We start from the raw sequence: 21,692 nt of genomic DNA, 5'->3' as shown, positions 1-21,692 counted from the left end.
GGCTAGGTTTTGCTTTAACAAAACTCTGAAATATTAATGGCTTAAACAAACAAAGATATATATATATATATATTTTTTGCTCACACTACATTTGATGTAGATTGAAGAAGAGCTCTATTTTCATAGCAACCTCAGGACTCCGGCAAACGGAGGCTCCATCCCAAGGTGGGCTTCCACAAAGTCTGCAGCATGGGGAAGGGGTGGAGGGGAATCAAATGCTGATTTTAAAAGCTCCCACTCACATTCTTTGACTAAAGCCTGTTATGTGGCCATGCCTATCATAGACAATGGAGAAGTGCAAGTTCATTGTGTACCTGAAAGAACCAGAGTATGTATGACTAGTCTTAACAACGAATGCAGTGTATGTGATCACAATGTTATACTGTGTGCTTATAATACAGCTAGCTTTTCCGCTGGTAACATTACTTTGTATTTGTATGATGGAATTAATTCATGGTGCTCCACAGGTGCACTGGCCCCTGGCTTCATTTGAAAACTGCTGACCTAACCTGTGGTGGGAACTCGTTAGATGGGGAGTTATTGGAGGCTGCCTGAACCTCACACATATCACACCATATGGGTACCCTTGTCCACGATGTCTTAGGCCAGTCCACGTCTTAGGCCCGTTCACTTCCCAGCCCATGGTGTATGTGGAATATTGTAAATCTGGCCCTAGTTTGGGCTTTGGTGGGGTTGGAACTAAAAAAGTGGAGCAAAATAAATGGGCTGCTCTGAGGGAAAATAATCCAGTCTGGTGTTTTGAGTCCTGTTGACCTACCACGGTGTCACCACATTTCAGGTGAGGGGTGGGGGGGTGAACACCACAGTGTTATGTCATGAACTCATTCTGAGGTCAAATGAAGAAGTCAAAAAACGAGCAATTTTTAAGTATATAACCCTTTATGGAAATAAATCATATTCAGAGTCCCAATGTATAAATCTATACAAAGTGATGGTAAAATGGGGGTGAAGGACCAGCACCACATCCCCTTACATTTCACAGCAAACAAGAGTCTCTGAAAAATTCTTCACAGCTCCAAGAATCTTCAGACCTCCAGAGAACATAACTTGAAAATGTCAGGATTATGCAAGTTCAAAGATCCTTTCTTGTGGTAGCTCCAATGCCAGCACACATTACATCTAAATCTTAAATCTAAAGAAACAGCCAGCATACAGTCTTCTTCCCTGATCCCAGCCTGGCCCTGGCCTCCTCACTCCTCCCTAAGCCAAACAGTCCTCTTTTGCCCACTCCTCATGTCCTGAAAACCATATTGCAACCCTAAAGCTCTGTCCCCCAAACTGCCAACAACACTGACATCCCTTGCCTCTATGCGCAAGGTGGCAGGCCATGCCTGTGATTTAGAAATCCCACAAGCGGAAGGCCTTCTGTTTCTCTGCCTGGGCTCCATTTCCACTTCTTTCTTCATCAAGTGCAGCTTTTTTGTCATTCAAGTGTCATAAGGGAAGGCTTTCGTCCCATCTGAAAGTCCCTTGGTAATTCTCCAGGTAAATAATGAGGACTCTGGGGGACACTGGGAATGCCTCTGGAATGTTAAACAAAGCGGCTTTCATTCTGGCTGCCTTGCTGCTGCTGCTTCCACTCAGTGAAGGAGTTCATTGTGCTGCTGTTGGGTGTGTCTGGGACATCCCTTGCCAACATGACCCCAGGCCTTCCCTTGGCCTGTTGAGTTGGTCTCATGTCTGGTTGTTTCTGCTGGAAGAGAGACAAGATCTTTATTTTAAGACTCATAACCATCAGAAATACCCTTTTCAGTCACTGGCATTTAAAATGCTGCACTATTTGCCAATAAGCCCTGTTTTTATCTAGGTCATTTGCTTTGTCTTTCCCTGAGCCATTCTCTAGCTGCCTTCTATTTACTCAAGAGCAGTCTGGATCCATAGGCATCATCTGGGAACTTGCTAGAAATGCAGAACCCCAGGTCTCTCCCCAGACCTATTGGATCAGAACCCACATTTTAACAAGGTCCCCAGGTTATGATTCTACAAAACTAAACATCTGAGTGATTTGGTCAATGGTGAGAAGAACCCAGATGTTTCAGAAAAGCACGTTGACAGAGAGAACACTGGTCTAAGAGCTGGGAGAACTGGTTTCCTGTTCTGACTTGGCCACTAACTCACCTAGTGACCTTGGTTGGCCAAGTCACTTAACCAGTCCGGAATCTTGGATGAGCTGCAGCCCTGACTCTTCAAGTTCCTGCTCTGAGGACAGAAAACAGAAAGGTAAGCTCTCTCCCATGTGCTGATAATGTGGTTTTATTGCCAAACACTTAACAGAAAATTGTCCCCAAGATCTAATTACCTATGGTCACTTCTTTGCAGTTGAGCTCTCTTAGCTTCAGAATATGAATAATCATATCTGTCCTGCCAATCATTCGGGGCTGTCATGAGGACCTATTGAGAAAGTACCTTGAAATGTCTGAAGTGCTGCCACACACACCTCAAATTGACAGGGTCTTTTGGGGAAGGCATTTGGTCGTATGAAATTTTAAAACCTTTAAAATATGCATACCCTTCCCATCACATAGGCCAATAGGTGTAGACCACGGAAAAAAATCATGGATGAGTGAGAAGGCTGTTCATCACCATAGCGTTGTTAGTAATAGTGAAAAATTGTAAATAAGCTAAATGTTCAGCCACAGAAAACTGGTTAAATAATAAACCAACTGTAATTAAATAAACATGAATGATAAAAATAAATAAATAAAACATTTCCCCTGGGAAAAGAAAAAGATAATTTTTGTTCTGGAAAATAGTTTTAACAAATATATGTCATTATGTTAACATATCGTCATTTTTAAAATTAATAAACCAACATTTTAGAAGAATAATAACAAGCCAGTAATAATAAGTACTAAATGGTGTTACCCCCCATAACAGAATTCCATAAGCCATGGAAACAAATGATGCTTAAGTATCAAAAGATGTGGATAGCTGTTGGTGATTTCTCACTGATTAATGAAAATATACTGAAGACTAGTATAAAGTATGATGACATTCCATTTAAAAATAAAGTATATAACTATGCATAGGAAAAAGACTGAAATAATGTACATTGTGAATACTGGTGCACTCTGATTATGGGTAGTTTTATGTTTCTCATTTTGCTTATCTGTACTTTCCATGGTGCAGGTACATTTTCATTTTAATAAGGAAAACATATTTTTTAAGAAAAAAAGGCATAGCCTTGGCTGGTGTGGCTCAGTGGATTGAGTGCTGGCCTGTGAACCCAAAGGTCACCGGTTCCATTCCCAGTCGGCACTTGCCTGGGTTGTGGGCCAGGTCTCCAGCTGAGGGTGTGCAAAGAGCAACCGATTGCTGTATCTCTCATACATCGATGTTTCTCTCCCTCTCTTTCTCCCTTCCTTCCCTTCTCTCTAAAATTAAATAAAATCTTTAAAAATATATATTTAAAGAAAAGAAAGAAAGGCAGAGCATTCCATACAAATTTGAAGCACCGTTTTTATCATCCTTGACTCAATAGTGGAGAAAGCCCCCTCTGACTAGGGGAGAGGGGACCCAAAGGACAGGGTCCCACATTGGCCATATTGCTTTCCTCACACCCACCATGTGAACAGACTTTATTTTATTTATTTTTTTTAAATGTGTTTTATTGATTATAATGTTACATTTGTCCCAATTTCCCTTCCCTCTGCTCCCCTCCACCCGGTGGCCCCCCTCCCTCCAGTTGTCCCCCCCTTTTAGACCATGTCCATTAGTTGTGCATATAGTTCTTCTCAACCTCTCTCTATCTATTCCATTCCCTCCTACCATGATCCCCAATTCCTATATCATCTCCCTCCCTCTCCCCGTTCCCCCTCCCTGTTGACCTCTGCCCGATATGTTCCCCATACCTATAGTTCTTTTTCCACTCTCGTTGCCTATTTAGTTTGCCTTTGTCTCCATTCCCTAGCTTCCGTTGTTTCTTGTGATGCAGTTTTCATTTTAGATTTCATAGTTTTGATCCTCCTTTTTCTAAACCAGTCCCTTTAACATCTCATATAACAGTGGTTTGGATCTAATGAACTCTTTCAGTTCTGTTTTGTCCTGAAAACACTTTCTCTGCCCTTCTATTCTGAATGACAATTTCGCTGGATAGAGTATTCGTGGTTGTAGGTTTTTGCTTTTCATTACTTTGAATATTTCTTGCCAGTCACTTCTTGCCTGCAGGGTCTCCCTTGAGAAGTCAGCTGATAGTTTAATTGGGACCCCTTTGTACATGATTCTTTTCTTCTCTCTTGCTGCTTTTAAGATTCTCTCTTTATCTTTAATTTTTGACATTTTGATTATAATGTGTCTTGGAGTGGTTCTCCCTGGGTCCAGTTTTTTTGGAACTCTCTGTGCTTCCTGGACCTGTAAGTCTATTTCCTTCCCCAAGTTTGGGAAGTTCTGCTTCATTATATTTTCACTCAATTTTTCAATTTCTAGTTCATCCTCTTCGCCTTCTGGCAAACCAATGATTCTTGTGTTAGGCCTTTTATAGCTGTCCCAGAGGTTTCTGATCCTCTCATCCTTGCTTCCCGTTTCCTCTCTCTGCACTGGTTGTCTGTTCCTTCTCTATGTTCAGGTTTGTTGATTTGAACTCTGGATTTTATTTCCTCACCATCTGTCTCGTATGTGGTTTTGTTCCTTTCATTATGAGTGTTTTTCGATTCTTTCTCATCTTTTTCCAGATCTTTTGTTAATTCTGTAAGCCACCTGATAACAATGGCCCTGAACCGAGCCTTTGACAGGTTTCTTATTTGTTCATCTGTCAGGTTCTTCATCTGTTGCCTAGTGAGCTGCGCCACCAGGATTTCTATAGTTGTCTGCCTCATTTTGACAGATGCGTTTTGTTTTCTTGGGCCGGCAATAGGGGGCAGTGCCTGTGTACTCGTCACAACCCAGCGACCGGCGGCGATCCGCAACCTACTTCGCAGCCCTGTGGCGCTTTGTGTGGGGGCGGAGGTCCAAGATGGATTCACACAGTTATTCCGCTAGGAGACCGGGATCTGTCCTCCCACCCTCTGGGCCTCACTGTTCAAGGCGATGTGGTGGTTGCTTTCCCCAGCGTTGGGGTCGCAAGCTGCCGGGGGTTCGACTGCAGCCGGGATTGTTCTCCCTGCCACTGGGATTGTTCTCCCTGCCGCTGTCCCTGGTGCTACCACAAACAGCACCACCCACTTTTGTCTTACCTGACCAAAGAGCGCCGCAGGTTTATAACTTCATACATTGGGCTTCCGTATAGTTTTATTTTCTGGAATTTCTAGTTATCTTTTGTTTCGAAGTAGTTGTATTCCTCTCTAGTTGTAGAGGGAGACCGAGCGTGTCCATCTAAGCCTCCATCTTGGCCGGAAGTCCTCTGAACAGACTTTAAATGATACCCATGCAGCATATGCAGGGGCTAAGGGGAGCTATCTTTTACATTCAGGGACTCAGAGGAGAGGGGAAATTAGGAAGGAAGTCATAAATGCTTCCTGGAGGGCTGAAACAGAAACTCAGCCCTGAAAACAGAAAGGTAGCAGAAAGAGGTGGGATGCTTTCTACAAAGCCATCAAATCCAAAATATTACCCTGAGTCCAAAAGGGGTCTGGGGAGCAGGCAGGCAGCGTTCTCCTATCTCCTAGGGCCAAAAGCAGAAAGACCAGATGGTCTTTCTATAACCCAAAGTAAGGTAGTTTGTTTTCAAGAGGGAAACAACATGTGATTCAATGAATCTTCCCTCCCAGTTCATTGAAAAATAGACCTTTCAATGAATTGGGGATAATTTCTTTATCTGGAATAAAAGGGAACTAACAGTGAAGGGGAACTTGCTTTACCTTTTCTATTACAAATAATGGTAGTGATGGTGGTGGTAGTGGTAGTAATTATAGAAATAGTAGTGACGGTAGTAATAGTAGTGATGATAATAGTAGTAGTAATAGAGGTTGTAGCAATAGTAATAATATGTGCCAGATATTTTGCCTATATAATTGTATTTAAATCTTCATTACAATCCTAGGGCCCCTGGCTGGTTTGGCTCAGTGGATTGAGCGTCAGCCTGCGAGCTAAGTGTTGCTGGTTCAATCTTCCAGTCAGGGCACATCAGAGAAGGAAAATTCTGACTCCAAAAAACCTCCGCTGCCTTGCGGCATACCTCTTCAGGGGAAAGGCTAAGGGAGTAAACCCCGACAGAAAATCCAGAGCCGGAGTCCCTAAGGCGGTTTGACGTTGTAGTCAACACCGGCAACTCCTGCGGCGCACCTGAAGCCAAGCTGTATTGACTCCGTCTTTCCCTTGGATCCTTCAGCTGCGAAGAGAGGGGGGGTCTGCTGCATGGGCAACAGCAGACCCTCCATATCACCCTGCCCAGGCTCTGTAGCTTCAGCTCCACTGGAGAGGACACTCCAGCGTCATCGCAAGATGTCGATTCAACACGGGAGGAGACAGATACTGTTTCACTCCCGAGTCGGACTGCACAACCATTCTCGGCGGTGCAGATAGACTCTTAAGAAGCTACACCATCGTCTCTCGAGACGGACGGCTGCCGACGACAATCCTAGGAGATTTGTAGTATTACAAAGAAGGAAACCAGGACGCAGAAACATAGAGTACTGGCCCAGAGTCACAAAGTAAGGGCTGAAAACTGGATTTCACCAAAAAATCCTTCCTCATACTATACCACACTATAAAATTAAGATGCAACTGGTCCCAGTTATATTTATCAGAAACTTGCTGATTATAGGCTAATTCAGCCCTTGTTTTGCACCTATACATGGCATGACTTATCTAAGAGTCCAATTACACTCAACAAATTCAGAATGCCTTTTAAAAATTTTAATCTTTTCTTATTTCAATAGTTAATGAGACTCTTAAAATACTTTTTTTCTCCACTAAAGAACCACTTCAATTTCCAGTAGATAGTATTCTTCCACCCGGATAATGTGTCAGCCAACATTCCCTGATTTGGCTACCACCAGGTAAGAGGCTTTCCCTTGTCTCTCCTCTGCTAGCTCACTATTTGCTGATGAGCAGAATTTAATGTAAGACTATTTCACTGTGACTCTAGCCAAGACTGGTTTGAAAGGATGAAATTTTTTCAGCTATTATTGAATGATTTGATATATTCTTTTTCCCAGTAATGAAACTGTGAGTTGAAGGACATTATATAGCAGAGATATTTCTGCAGTGGTCTAGGTATTATGAACCCATCTGCCTGCTCAGGGAACTCCCACCTCTGCTAAGCCAGAACTATGGGGATTGTGTGAAGTTCAGAAAAGAGGTATCCCTCAAAGGCTAACACTCTTATAAAGAAGCTCTAAGTATCTAAAAAGATATTTATTAATTCAGCTTATTCATTTGTCAAGTGCCTTTTGTGTTCCGGGCATGGTTCTTAGCACCAGCAATTTTATATAAAGCATATTAGACAGAGTCACTGCACCTGCAAAGCTTAGGGAGATTCAGGAAATGCATCAGGGATGCTCTCAGCTGCAAGTAACAGAAAACTCAGCAAGCAGTAACTTTTTAAAAAGTAGAGTTATTTTTCTCCGTAATAAAATGTCTGTGGGTAGACAGTCAATAGCTGTTGCAGCAGCTCATCAATGTCATCGAAGTCCCTGCGTGTTTACCTCTTTCCAATCCAAATCTTCAGCATGGCATCTTTTCAGTTTTGTTTACCATGTATCTCAAGATGGTGTCCACAACTAAATATTATATCTGTGTTTAAGACAAAAATGGAGGGTACAGTGGTGCCAGCAATGTCTGCTTATCTTATTCAGAATGTAAGTCTTCCTAAGAAGTCCCTGAGCTGACTTTTGCTTAGATTGCATTGGCCAGAATGGCTAAGTGAATCAGCCCTCACTATAAGGGACAGTGGAAATGTAAGTATCTGGTGAATGGCAGTGAATGACTTAAACTAATCATGATTCAACCTCTGCAGCTAGACCATCACCATCCTAAACAGAACCAGCATAATCAGAAGAGCTAAACAAAATCATGGTATGTGGGGAGAAGGGAAGGAAGGCAGGTAGCTGACTAAAGCTGTCTGTCATGATGAGTAGGACTCAAACCAGTGTAAGAAGACCCTGTTGGAGTTTAATATCTAATGCTGTAAACACTTGACAAGCCCAGGTGCACATCAGACTGAAGGTGAATCTTGGGATCCCAGGTACACCTCACTTGGGGGAGCATAGTACAAGGCCCCAGGCAACCAGAGCTACTCTGGGGTCAATGACCGACAATGTTGTATGTCAGTGTTCTTGTGTGAACAACTGTCAACATGTGTCATGGGCTTATATCCTGTCTGATCACCTGGAATCTAGAGGTTTCTTTGCTTCCTGCCGCCATTTCTAATTCCTTGGAATTTAATAATTAAAAGCTTTTCTTTGGACTGTGGATCTCTAAAAAATGCCATATTCCTTACTTAGGCCATTGCTGTTTGCAAAGAAAGAAAAATGTAGCTATATGCCCACCAAATGGGGGAATGGTTAAAGAAACTATGGTATATCTTTACAATGAAATGTCGTTTGATAGAAAGAATGATACAATTCCATATGTCCTGATATGGAAAGATCTCCAAGGTGTTCTATTAAATGAAAAAAAGCAGATTGCAAGACAACACATAGAGCACAATACCATGTCTCAGATAAACTCTATGGTGCTTGTAAAATGTGGCCATAAATTCTGTGATACAATTCCTACAACCCCATCCCCCTGGGGTGATGGTTAGACTTAGTGACCCATTCTTAATGAACAGATTGAAGCAGAAGTAGTGGTATCAACTTCAGAGACCGAGTCATAAAAGGTACTGTGGCCTTCTCCTCACTCACTCTCTCTTACATTGCTCACTCTGGGAGAAGTTAGTTCCCATGTCATAAGGACACTTAAGCAGCCTATGGAGATATCCATGTGACAAGAAACTGATGCCCCCTGACAACATCCATATCAGTGAGCCATCTTGGAAGAAGTTTCCACACATCCAGTCAAGCGTTCCGTTGATTGCAGCACCTGCCAACATCCACACATACAAGAGACCCTGAGTTATGACCACCCAATAAGTGCACCCGAGTTCTTGACTCACAAGAGCTGTGAGATAATAAATGTTTGCTGTTGAAAGTCACTAAGTTTTGGTATAAGTTGAGATGCAATGATGTATAATATGACCTCCTTATTTGCATATGTAATAATAAGACTCAGCTCTTACTCTGTGTTAGTCACTGTTTTAAAAATACCAACATGTGGACTTCCGGCCAAGATGGAGGCTTAGACGGACACGCTAGGTCTCCCTCTACAACTAGAGAGGAATACAACTACTTCAAAACAAAGGATAACTAGAAATTCCAGAAAATAAAACTACACGGAAGCCCAACATATGAAGTTATAAACCAGCGGTGCCATTCGGGCAGGTAAGAGTTAAAGAGGGCAAAGCTGTTTGCAGTCGCACCTGGGACAGCGGCGGGGCGGCGAAAAATCCCGGCTGCAGTCAAGCCTCTGGCAGTGCGCGACCCCAGTGCTGGGGAAAGCAGCCACCGCATCGCCTTAAACAGTGAGGCCCAGTGGGGCGGGAGGACGGATCCCGGTCTCCTAGCTGAATAACTGTGTGAATCCATCTTGGACCCCCGCCCCCAAAGAAAGCACCACAGGGCTGCGAAATAGGTCGTGGACAGGCGCCGGTCGTTGGGTTGTGACGAGTACACAGGCACTGCCCCCTACAGCCGGCCCAAGAAAACAAAACGCATCTGTCAAAATGAGGCAGACAACTATAGAAATCCCGGTGGCACAGCTCACCAGGCAACAGATAGAGAACCTGACAGATGAACAGATAAGAAACCTGTCAGAGGCTCAGTTCTGGGCCATTGTTATCAGGTGGCTTACAGAATTCACAAAAGAGCAGGAAAAAGATAAGAAAGAAGTGAAAAACATTCATAACGAAAGGAACAAAACCACATACGAGACAGATGGTGAGGAAAAAAAATCCAGAGTTCATTTCAACAAACTGGAATATGGAGAAGGAACAAGCAGTCAACCAATGCAGAGAGAGGAAATGGGAAGCAACAATGAGAGGATCAGAAACCTCTGGGACAGCTATAAAAGGCCCAACATAAGAATCATTGGTTTGCCAGAGAGTGAAGAAGATGAACTAGAACTTGAAAAATTGAGTGAAAATATAATAAAGGAGAACTTCCCAGACTTGGGGAAGGGAATAGACTTGCAGGTCCAGGAAGCAAGGAGAGTTCCCAAGAGACTGGACCCAGGGAGAACCACTCCAAGACACATTATAATCAAAATGTCAAAAATTAAAGATAAAGAGAGAATCTTAAAAGCAGCAAGAGAGAAGAAAAGAATCATGTACAAAGGGGTCCCAATTAGACTATCAGCTGACTTCTCAAGGGAGACCCTACAGGCAAGAAGGGACTGGCAAGAAATATTCAAAGTAATGAAAATCTAAAACCTACAACCACGAATACTCTATCCAGCGAAATTGTCATTCAGAATAGAAGGACAGAGAAAGTGTTTCCAGGATAAAATAAAACTGAAAGAGTTCATTAGATCCAAACCACTGTTATATGAGATGTTAAAGGGACTGGTTTAAAAAACAGAAGCTAGGGAGATGAAACAAAGGCAAACTAAACAGGCAACGAGAGTGGAAAAGGAACTGTGGGTACGGGAAGCATATTGGGGGGAGGTCAACAGGGAGGGGGAGTGGGTAGAGGGAGGGAGATGATATAGGAATTGGGGATCATGGTAGGAGGGAATGGAATAGACGGAGAGAGGTTGGGAGGAACTGTATGCACAACTAATGGACATAATCTAAAAGGGGGGGACAAGTGGAGGGAGGGAGGCCACCGGGTGGAGGGGAGCAGAGGGAAGGGAAATTGGCACAAATGTAATATTTTAATCAATAAAACACATTAAATCTCAAAAAAAAAACAAACAAAAAAAAAAAAACCAACATGCAATCTTCACAACAATCCTGAAAAACAGAGACCAATATTATCCTTATTTGACAGAGAAAGAAACTAAGGCACTGAGAAGCAAAGTAATTAGTCCAAAAAAGTAAAGCTATTTGAACCCAGAGTGATTATTTATAACCTCTTATACTATATTATACTCTTATACTATGTAAGTCTTCACAATGTTGCCAGTAGGTTCTTGGAAACTGTGACTTTAAGAGAAATAATGTGTAATAAAACCAATTCTATCATAGGCTAATTGATACAACCAAAAGTTAGATTTCTACATCATATTTCTGGTCACAAGGCACATCCCCAAACTTCTAAATAAAGACCCAATACATTCTAATATTAAACATTGAAATAAATTTGAGCTACACATACATTTTAAGAGACATTAAGATTGCTATTTTCTAATCTGCTTATCCCAGTTCAGGAGCCCAGTGGCTGGAGCCTATGTGGGCAACCCAAGGTGTGCAAGGTGGGACCCACCCCACACAGAATGCCCTTACTTCACAGGGCCACTCACACACATACCACACTCGCTCAGACTGGGACAATGTAGACATGCTGATTCATCGCACATGCGCATCTCTGGGACATGGGAGGAGACGGGGGTCCCAGAGAAAACCCACACAGACATGGGAGAATGTGCACACTCCACACAGACCCTGGCCTTGGCCTCAAATTTTTTTCTCATCAATGTTATAATGAAACGATGTTTGAGGACCTGCTGAAAGCACCATTCTGCTATACCGTACTGTACTTTACTATACAATATTGTATGTGTTGCAGGTATTGTGCTGTATTCTGTGGTGTGTGCCTAGAAAAAGGATGGAAGACACGTATCAAACTGTTGGCCACAGCTACTTCTGGATACAGAGGTAGAATTGGAGAGATAAGGAAAAAATGGAATTTTTATTTTTCCTCAACCTACTTCTGTATTGTTTGAAGGTTTTTACTATAAAAACTATTAATGCAATACTTGTGTAATTAGAATTTTAAGTGAGCTGGCCAGTGGATGCATGCTATTTGAAGAAATGAAGTATTAGGGAAAGAATGAGCACACCTGAACACATACAAGTCATCAGCAATGGACCTGCTTGGAAGTAAATCAGATTGGCACCTTCTGCGGATTCACAGATGTCAGGGAGCACTCTCCCCCTCCTTCCCCTTCAGCCCCTCCATCCCAGAGCTTTCTCCTTTCCCTATAGTCCAGGAGGTAGGTAGAAGTTATCCATCCCCACCCTGACACAAAGAATTCTCTCAAGACATGCCCAGGAGTCCTGCCACCTCCTCCACAGCTTCCCACATGCTCTTTAGTACGTGACACATGGTGTCCTATCTGGAGACCACAAGCAGGGCAGGAGGCCAGGACACAGGGAATCTATTTTCAGTCTGGGCCTGAGTCTAGTTTGGGAATAAACTCTAAAAGCAGAGTGGTTGGCGTTTTTCCCCTTGGGACTGGGAAGAATCACGTGGCCTATGTGCTCCTGACACTGTCCTTGTCACTGTGAGGAAGATATATTTAGCATCTGCCTGTGACAGAGCTGTCACTAGAATTTCACTATCTTGGCAACTCCAGGGCACTAATCACAATCTAATCCTGTCTATATTTACAAGTTAAGTTTGTGCAGTAATGATAAGAGTTATCTTTCTTACGTAAGACAGTATCAGATGGGCCTGCCCCAGTGGCCTGTTGCATTCTGGGCACAAGGTGATGGATGGCCTTGAGCTTCTGATTTGCAAGCAGTCACACCACTGCTCACTCCACTCCCAGATGGCTGCAGTGTGGTAGGAAGTTCACCCAGCATGCAGGGACAGGGCTATCACGTGTGAGTGCCAGACATATTATGAAAAAGTCCAAGAAGGTTTTTTCCTCACCCCTAAAAGAAAAGAAATCAGGGCTCAGACAACAAATTCTTGCCATAGGATTCTCCATTTCTTGAACAACATCCACAATGATATCATTAATCAATCTCAGTAATCTTTCTCACTGAGCCCTCAAAACTATCCATGGGATGAACAAAACAAACAAATGAGCAAAACAGAACCAGAGGCATGGAAACAAGGGACAGACTGACAGTGACCAGAGGGGAGGGGGTGGGGGAGAAGGGGAGGAAGGAGGGAAAGGGTCTAGTCAAGGAAATAATGTAAATGACCCGTGGACATGGACACCAGTGGGGACTGACTGTGGGAGAGGGGCTGGGATGGGTGGGGCAGGGGAGAGCAACGGGGGAAAATGGGACAGCTGTAATGGAAAAACAATAAAACTTTTAAAAAATTATCCATGGGAGACCATCTCTAGAAGCCTCTACCAACCACTACAAGTTGATACCTAAGATGAAAATTATGAGCCGTCTTTGGGATGGAGGGACTAAGGAAGGCGTTAGTGAAGACTGTTAGGAAAGAGGGTGAGATGGTGCCAGTTTCAGAGGCTGGTGGTGAGATGAGAAAACCTGGGTGCACCACAACGACAGGGAGGAATCGACGAGGGCTGAGGGCTGAGATGTGAACATTAATAAGAGTTGATGGAGGCAATGGGTTCAATACAGAATTAGAAGGACTGTTTTTTTTTTTTAATCCTGTGACCCTGGGTGTCTGCTATTTTGTACTTCAAATGCCCTACCTGCAAAGTGAGTGAACTGAACCAGAAGCCTTTATGATGACTGACATCCCATAATACATATTATTTACTATAGCATGGTTGGTTTGGCTCAGTGGATTGAGCGTCAGCCTGCGAGCTAAGTGTCGCTGGTTCGATCTTCCAGTCAGGGCACATCAGAGAAGGAAAACTCTGACTCCAAAAAAAACCTCCGCTGCCTTGCGGCATACCTCTTCAGGGGAAAGGCTAAGGGAGTAAACCCCGACAGAAAATCCGGAGCCGGAGTCCCTAAGGCGGTTTGACGTTGTAGTCAACACCAGCAACTCCTGCGGCGCACCTGAAGCCAAGCTGTATTGACTCCGTCTTTCCCTTGGACCCTTCAGCTGCGAAGAGAGGGGGGGTCTGCTGCATGGGCAACAGCAGACCCTCCATATCACCCTGCCCAGGCTCTGTAGCTTCAGCTCCACTGGAGAGGACACTCCAGCGTCATCGCAAGATGTCGATTCAACACGGGAGGAGACAGATACTGTGTCACTCCCGAGTCGGACTGCACAGCCGTTCTCGGCGGTGCAGATAGACTCTTAAGAAGCTACACCATCGTCTCTCGAGACGGACGGCTGCCGACGACTATAGCATGGAATTCAATGACTGCCAACTGTAGTGCCCTTAACTTTCTCTTCAGGGTCATGTGGAAAAGAATGCTAGTCACTTTCCAATATCTTTTCCTCCCTTTTCATTAGTAAAAGTAAAAGAACTTCAGTTTTTAGCCGAGCAATACCATTCAGCTAAAAGACTAAATTTCCAGATTCCCAGAAATATAACTATGTTCTACCCACAGATATATAAGTGGAAGAATCATGTGGAAGTTTGGAAAAGTCATTTAAAAAGAAGGGGCTGATAGGATGGATAATACAATCTCGGCCTTCAAGTTGCTTAAACTCCACTTTGAGAGAGAGAAATAAAACACTGGAACAATTAACATATACATGACAGACATACATGCCTTTGTCCTTTACCAGTTGTTCTAGATGTTTCATTCAGTCTTCAGGGAGAAGTGAGTAGTTGGAAAATCTTTAACGTATCCATTCAACAGATATTAAGCGCCCATTATATGCCAGATTCTGCCAAATTAATCAGACACAAAATTTGACCTCAAGGTTCTACCAACCCAAAAAACAAACAATATTAATCTAATCTTTAAAAATCATATTTAATAGTAAAATACAGTTTTTTAAACTTCTTATTGAATAATAGGAGAGTTAGTAAAATGGAACTTGTATTCCCACCTGGCAACAATTTGCTGGAGCTGAATAGCAATGCTTCCTTTCAAGGGCGTTGTATTCTTCAGTTTATGACAATTGTCATTTTTTTTTTTACACCAAACTAGAAGTTGGAATGCAAAGGATGTCACATGTTCTCATCATCACCAGAAACATGATTTATAGAGCACTAACATAACAGAACAGTACATTAGAAATATTGTAGGCTCTAAAAACTACTTCAAGCATCTGCGTTGGTGTTTGAGAAAAGAGAGAAGGAAAAGAGGGGAGAAGAGATGAGGAGGAGCAGGACAAAAAACGATAAAATCCTATTTCATCCTGCTTTTCTGTTTGGCTGTCAGGACATGAACGTGATAATGGATCTCTAGCATCCATCTTGGATATGAGTGTGAAAGGTACACCCTAGAAATGATGGATCAGAGATGTGAAAGGAATCTGAGTCCCTGATAACTTCTTGGAACTGCCACAGCCAGTATTATGTGAAAGGATAAAACCCTGGGGCTGAAAACCATTATTTTGCATTTCTTGCCTCATGAAGCCAACCCTGATCTTACTGATTCCAAGGTTCAAGTTCAAATCCCAGGCTTGCCTGTGAGATCTTCCTGAGAGCCCCCAGTTTTACGCAGGAGCACAGTCTAGCTACTATTCAATAGACAATCCCAAACGCTTTTTTATACCCTCATTACCTGGAGTGATCTCAAACACTGAATTGGAAATTTGATCCTACCTGGTCATGTGCATCAGTAAGTCGTCGGCGGCGGCAGCCGTCCGTCTCGAGAGACGATGGTGTAGCTTCTTAAGAGTCTATCTGCACCGCCGAGAATGTTTGTGCAGTCCGACTCGGGAGTGACACGGTATCTGTCTCCTCCCGTGTTGAATCGACATCTTGCGATGATGCTGGAGTGTCCTCTCCAGTGATGCTGAAGCTACAGAGCCTGGGCAGGGTGATATGGAGGGTCTGCTGTTGCCCATGCAGCAGACCCCCCCTCTCTTCGCAGCTGAAGGGTCCAAGGGAAAGACGAGTCAATACAGCTTGGCTTCAGGTGCGCCGCAGGAGTTGCCGGTGTTGACTACAACGTCAAACCGCCTTAGGGACTCCGGCTCCGGATTTTCTGTCGGGGTTTACTCCCTTAGCCTTTCCCCTGAAGAGGTATGCTGCAAGGCAGCGGAGGTTTTTTTTGGAGTCAGAGTTTTCCTTCTCTGATGTGCCCTGACTGGAAGATCGAACCAGCGACACTTAGCTCGCAGGCCGACGCTCAATCCACTGAGCCAAACCAGCCAGGTCCGCATCAGTAAGTATGCTTTGGGTAACAGATAACAGAAAATAAAGACACTTTTTTTTTTATCTCACTTGCCAAGAAGTCCAGGGGTATAGCAGTGTCAGAGCTGGTTAATCCAGTGGCTCTGAGACACCGTCACGAGGTCAGGTTCTTTACGTCATTGTACTTTGCCACCCACAGTGTGTTCTCATTGCAAATACTCCAAGCATCTTGTCCTCATCCAATAAACTCCAAAGCCATCAAGACTAAGATTATAGCTTACTCATCCCAAAACCCGTCACTACCAAAAAGGTAGAATTATTATGATTGACTCAAACTAATCAAGATTCATTCTCTGGGGACAGAGACGGGTATGTTGCATCTTCCCTGAAACCAGCACTGCCCAATATCTAATAAAATTGATGTCCTGCTAGACAGGAATAAGGAGCAGGAACTAGCTGTTGGGTAAGCAATGAACAATTCCACCAAATCATGTAACTTTGGGTCACTCATTTTTCCTCTCTGTGCCTGAATGTCCTTATCTGTAAAATGGAAATCAATGACTAGGAGACCTCAAGGGTCCTCCCAGTTATCTTCCCAATTGATTGTAAAACATCCAGTGTTAGTGGCAGGAGATGCTGGCATTAGGGATACAGCATCATCAATAATAGGCTAAAAAGATCTCAAAAGAAGGTGGTAAGACCATTAGTCAAACCATTGGCCTTTACAAGGGGATGCTGATGCCCATCACTGATTCCCACTTGTTTATGTGCCAGTTAGGACCTCCTATACAATATGAACTCTTCATTGAGCCTCTTCTCTGCTCTCCTAGGAGATAAAGTAAGAAATAATTTAGGGGTAAAGGGCAGGGGTTGGATAGAGGAAGAGCTGTAAAATCTTTGTTCCAGATTTTCCTCTGCCAGTAAGTTAAATTCTGTTTCACAACTCACCTGTCCCAGAAATCTTATGAGAATTCCTCCAGCTTTCTGTTCAACCTGGAACCTGTGTACCCATGCAGCCTGCCAGAAGAATGAGAAGTCTCAAAATGGATAGGATGCATCTTTCAGAAGCATCAGTTAACATGAGGATTAGGGGAGGATGATGTAAGTCATGAAACTGGCCAGTGGTTTAAAACACTAATTTAGCTTGAATTAACCATGGGTGTATTAGAAAGCAAAGATGGTATGAATTTTTCGAAAGAAATAAGATTCCTAAGAAATGTCAAGTTTTGAGTTATGGCCCACAGATCATTTTAGAGAGTTACATTCATCCTTCTCAATCACTTCTGAGAACTCATTCATTCAAACCTCTGGGTCTGCCACTTACAAACTTGATAGCTTAGGGTGGTTGGGCAAAGTTTTTAACATCTGGAGCCTGTTTTCTCTTCTGTTAAAGGAAATCCCACTGTTAAATGGAGACGTTAACTCTACTTACCTTACTAGATGAGTGTAAGGACCTGAAGTGATAGTGCCTGGAAATGTTTAGCATGAAGCCTCAATAAGTGTTAGTTTTTACTAAGCAATATGTGCTTTCTAGTCAAAAAATGACAAACAATTAATATGTGTTAAGCACCTCCTATGTGCCAAGCACTGTGATAGGCATTAGGGAAATAAAGGTAAGAAGGCTGTATCTTGCAATCAAGTTCCCTCCCTGTGCCAGGCACTGGGCAAGGAGAACTGAGCCAGGCCCTTTCACATACAGTTTCTCATTTAACCAAGGACAAATAAAATGTAATCCTGTCTCTCAGGTGTAAGGAGGTGGGCTGAGAGCACAGAATGTTTGGTGGTTGGAACTTTACTTCATCAAATTATCATGATTATGACAGTAATTTGTGCTGTTCCAGGTGTCCCCTCTTAAAACCCACCTCTTTTCATTTATAACAAGGCACCCTGTAAATTCTTGGTAGATATGTGTTAGAGTCAATTATCAAAAGCAAGGGACCAGAGACAAAGTGAGCAGCTGGCAGTGGCCAAAACCCTACTACCTCTAATTTGCTTCAGCCATCGATTCCAGCCTCCTACATCACTAGATCATTCTGTGCACTTTATGCCACTTTTGCCTTCAGACCCTGTGCCACAGCTGGAATTTTTTACCAGCTGCATAACCTTGGGCAAGCCACTTGGCCTCTCCAAGTTTCGCTTTTTTCATTCATACAATAGAAATAAAAATAGTTCCTTCTTCATAGGATTGAGTGATTGTTTCCTTAAGCAAGGCAAACTAAGTTCCAACCTTATGCAGCTGAATAAGGTAATACACCTAAACCCTTAGCACATTGCCTGAGATGTAGAGAGTATAACATAAATGAAATAGTGGCTGTTTTAATTATGATTAGATTCTTACCGCTCTACCTAACCTTTTACCGGAGCTAGCACACTGGCTTATTTTGCTCCTCGGCATGAGTCATCTCCCATCATCTCCCCTGGGATAAATATGAGAAACTAGTGGGAGTCAGAAACACAGAAGCAAGCAGTCATCAGCTAGAATAATCCATCTTTAGGAATGATCACAGAATTACCCCTGACTGTGTTGGACCCTTTACATGTCTATTCAGAGTTAATCTTCACATTATTCTATTAGGAAGATGTCCAGCCCACTACCCCTCAGTGACTCTTCATGAGCCACTTATTCTTCCTCCAGAATCTAAAAGGGGAAATGTCTCATTTTATAGTAATAGCTCTGACCCCATTACAGTGTTTCCTTGGCTAGCTGAGACCAAGAGGATGACATCATTTTATATAATCATTCCTTACCCACACGTGAGCCCATTTTAATTTTTCAGGGTGTTTATATGTGCATCTGTGTGTCTTCCATTTTCAGCCCAAGTGAGCAAACTGTCCTTTAGCCAATTAAGGTGCACGTCAGATATTTCGGTGCTGTAACTCTTCAGAACAGGACATAGTTCCTCATCCTAAATGAGAAGGCAGACCATTACCATATGTTGGTTCCAAGACCCGTGAGGATTGAAGAAGACGCTTGCTAGGGAAAGAGCTCGTGGCAACAGAGTGTCTGGCACAAGCGAATTGACATTGGACACCTTAATCCTTCTGGGCCTCAGTTTTCTCTTCTGCAAAATGAAGACATTGGACCCCATGATCTTAAGTTTGCTTCACTTACTAATGGAACAAGTATCCATTGAGCTCCTGCCATATGCCAGGCACTGGGGATACTGTGATGACCGAGACAGGTCCTGCTCTCAGGAGCTTATATTCCAGTAACAAAGACAATAAACAAAGAACTAACGTCAGATAGCAATGAGTACCAAGAAAAAGGTAAAGAACAACGGTGAGCCAGACAGTGCCTTGAGTGGGGCAGGGGAGCCACTTTCAATGGGATGGCTAGACAAGGCACCAAGGAAGAAACATTTAGGTTGTGAATTGAATGAAGAGAAGAAGCCAGCCATGGGGAAGAGGATGCCAGACCGAGGGAAGAATCGTAAAAGGTGCACAGTTTTCCTTGGGGAAAAAATCTGGGTCAGGCCAGATGAGGAAATGCTGTTTTTACATATGCAGGGATGACACAGAGCATGACCTGACAACTCCCTGTAAACATTGGAGAGAGCTACTGCCTGCAAGGCTCAGCACCACAAAGTCTGAGAGCCCATGGGCTGGAGGCAACAGAGATTAATGCGTGCTGACCTTTCTCAGCAGCAATGACAATGATGAACGAAGGAGGATTTGGATGCTCGCCCTTGACTATAAGAGGAAACAGGCAGAGTGTAAACTGAGGTTCATATTTTGAGGCTTAAGTTTCACCAGCTATGCAGTTTCTAGAACTGCCTGCTCCCACAGAGCACGTTAGGCATTCGGACTGGCCTTCTGGAGTTGCGGACTAAGCTCTCGGCCCAAAGCTCTGAGCCGGGAATACACACAGGCAACCTCACAAAGCTTCAGCCTCTGCTGGGGGATGGGCCAGCCTGGTGGGCACTCAGGTGGCCCAGGCAGCATAAAGGGCCATGCTGGGAGTAACAAACACCTGAGCAGCAGTCCCAGCAGCACCCACAGGAATCAGGGAACTTCTCCAGCCAACATAAGAGAAACAAGGGAGCATCTGATGGGATCAGGCAGGGGGTGGGCTCCTCGCATACAGGTTCTCATTTATTTCTCACAACCCCTTGGGGAAAGTCCAATCTTTATCCCTAACAGACAGATGAGGCTGCAAGAGGTTTTGCAACTTACCCAAGGACACTCAATGGCAGAAGTGGAGTTCTAACTTGGGTCAGGCTAATTTCAGGTTGTCCGTTCCATCCTCTTAAGCAATGCATCGGTTACATGGGAATAGTAATTATATGTGTCCTAGATGAAGAAGAGCTTTGTAAACACTGATAAGCTATTTCCGGGTCTTCTGGTCCCAGCATAATTCCTTGCAGTGTTGCCTGCCCACCCTTCTACCACACACCTATTTCCCATCCTCCCACTCCTGTATAGAACACCCACCTGAGCCACTGCTGCAGCTACCCCTGAACTTGCTGCCCATGCCACCGCTGGGGTGATGTCCATCCCTGCCTTCCTCCAGAGCAGCAGCAGCTCTGCCCCAGCCTTGCTGGGAAGTCCTGGCATTCGGCCAGCAGGATGGGGCGGGTGTGTGGAAAATCTGAGGAGACGTCTGTCTTTCTTGGGAAAAAAGCCAAACTGCAGTTCACTGGAATTCTATAAATTATGCACCCAGAAAGGATTTAGTTTAGAAAGAAAAGGGGGGGAGATCCCTTACTATTTGCTTAGGGAGCTGGGTCATCTGAGCTAGGGCCAAACCCCACATATTTGGCCTAGCTTGCTGTGTTTGCAAAACAGGCCCATGCTCCAGGAGATGGCTGGGAAGACCACAGAACAGCTAGCATTTCTCTGCAGGACTTTCTTTAGCTGGCTTGCCATGCCCTTGACCAGCCTAGGCCTATAGCTTTGTTTCTTGGGCCATGAAGGCTGGGGCGTTCAGGATAGGTAGGATACCATGATCTCTCTCCACACACACCTATCTTACTCCCTACACCTTCACTCTCATGAAGCCCTACTCTCAAGTCAGGAGAGCTGATCAGAGGACACCACCTCCAGGAAGACTTCCTTGGTTCCTGAGGCTGGGTCATGGCTCTTTCCTAAGGGCTATCACACTGTATTTTTTACCTAGCCACCAGCTAGTTTTCCACAGGCTCGTTGAGAGCAAATGTTACAGAAACAGGGGAGTCCAAAAATCCCCAGAGTTTGCTGCTGGGGGATGGGGAGAAGTAAGCAGCTTTTCAAATGCTTCCACATGCCTGAGGCTGGTGGCTACTGTCTTTCTTATGCAAATGGCTTTAATGCATCCAAAGCCTCAGGCAGATGGGAGGAGTCTTGAACCAGGGAACGGTATGGAGAAAGCACACAGAGCCTACGTAAGGTTCTGTGAATGGTCAGAACTGTTTGCAACGCCCACTGCGTCAGATGACGCAGTCAGGGATATATAAGCAGCTGCAGACATTTTAGCTCAGACTCTCTCAGACTCTCGCTCTGACTCTCTCTGGCGCTCGGACTTTCTCTGGCTCGTGCTCTCACTCTGAGACTCTCTCAGACTCTCGCTCTCGCTCTGGCACTCTGGGACTCTCTCTGGCTCTCACTCGTGCTCTCACTCTGACTCTCTGACTCAAGCTCTC

At 44.0% G+C, this 21,692-nt stretch overlaps 1 long non-coding RNA gene across 1 annotated transcript; it reads right to left on the bottom strand.

The window, feature by feature from the left end:
• Positions 1 to 913: 913 nt before the first annotated feature.
• LOC150009989 (uncharacterized) lies at positions 914 to 20,571 on the bottom strand. Its single transcript, XR_016511371.1, has 4 exons — positions 20,506 to 20,571; positions 20,248 to 20,364; positions 12,591 to 12,814; positions 914 to 1,714 (listed from the first exon to the last, which is right to left on the bottom strand). It is a non-coding gene; the product is annotated as an uncharacterized LOC150009989 (long non-coding RNA).
• Positions 20,572 to 21,692: the final 1,121 nt, after the last annotated feature.

Source organism: Furipterus horrens, unplaced genomic scaffold (genome assembly GCF_987537825.1).
Source record: "Furipterus horrens unplaced genomic scaffold, mFurHor1.1.pri manual_scaffold_5, whole genome shotgun sequence".
NCBI classification, from domain to species: Eukaryota; Metazoa; Chordata; class Mammalia; order Chiroptera; family Furipteridae; genus Furipterus; species Furipterus horrens.
This window is presented reverse-complemented; position numbering and strand designations above follow the sequence as displayed.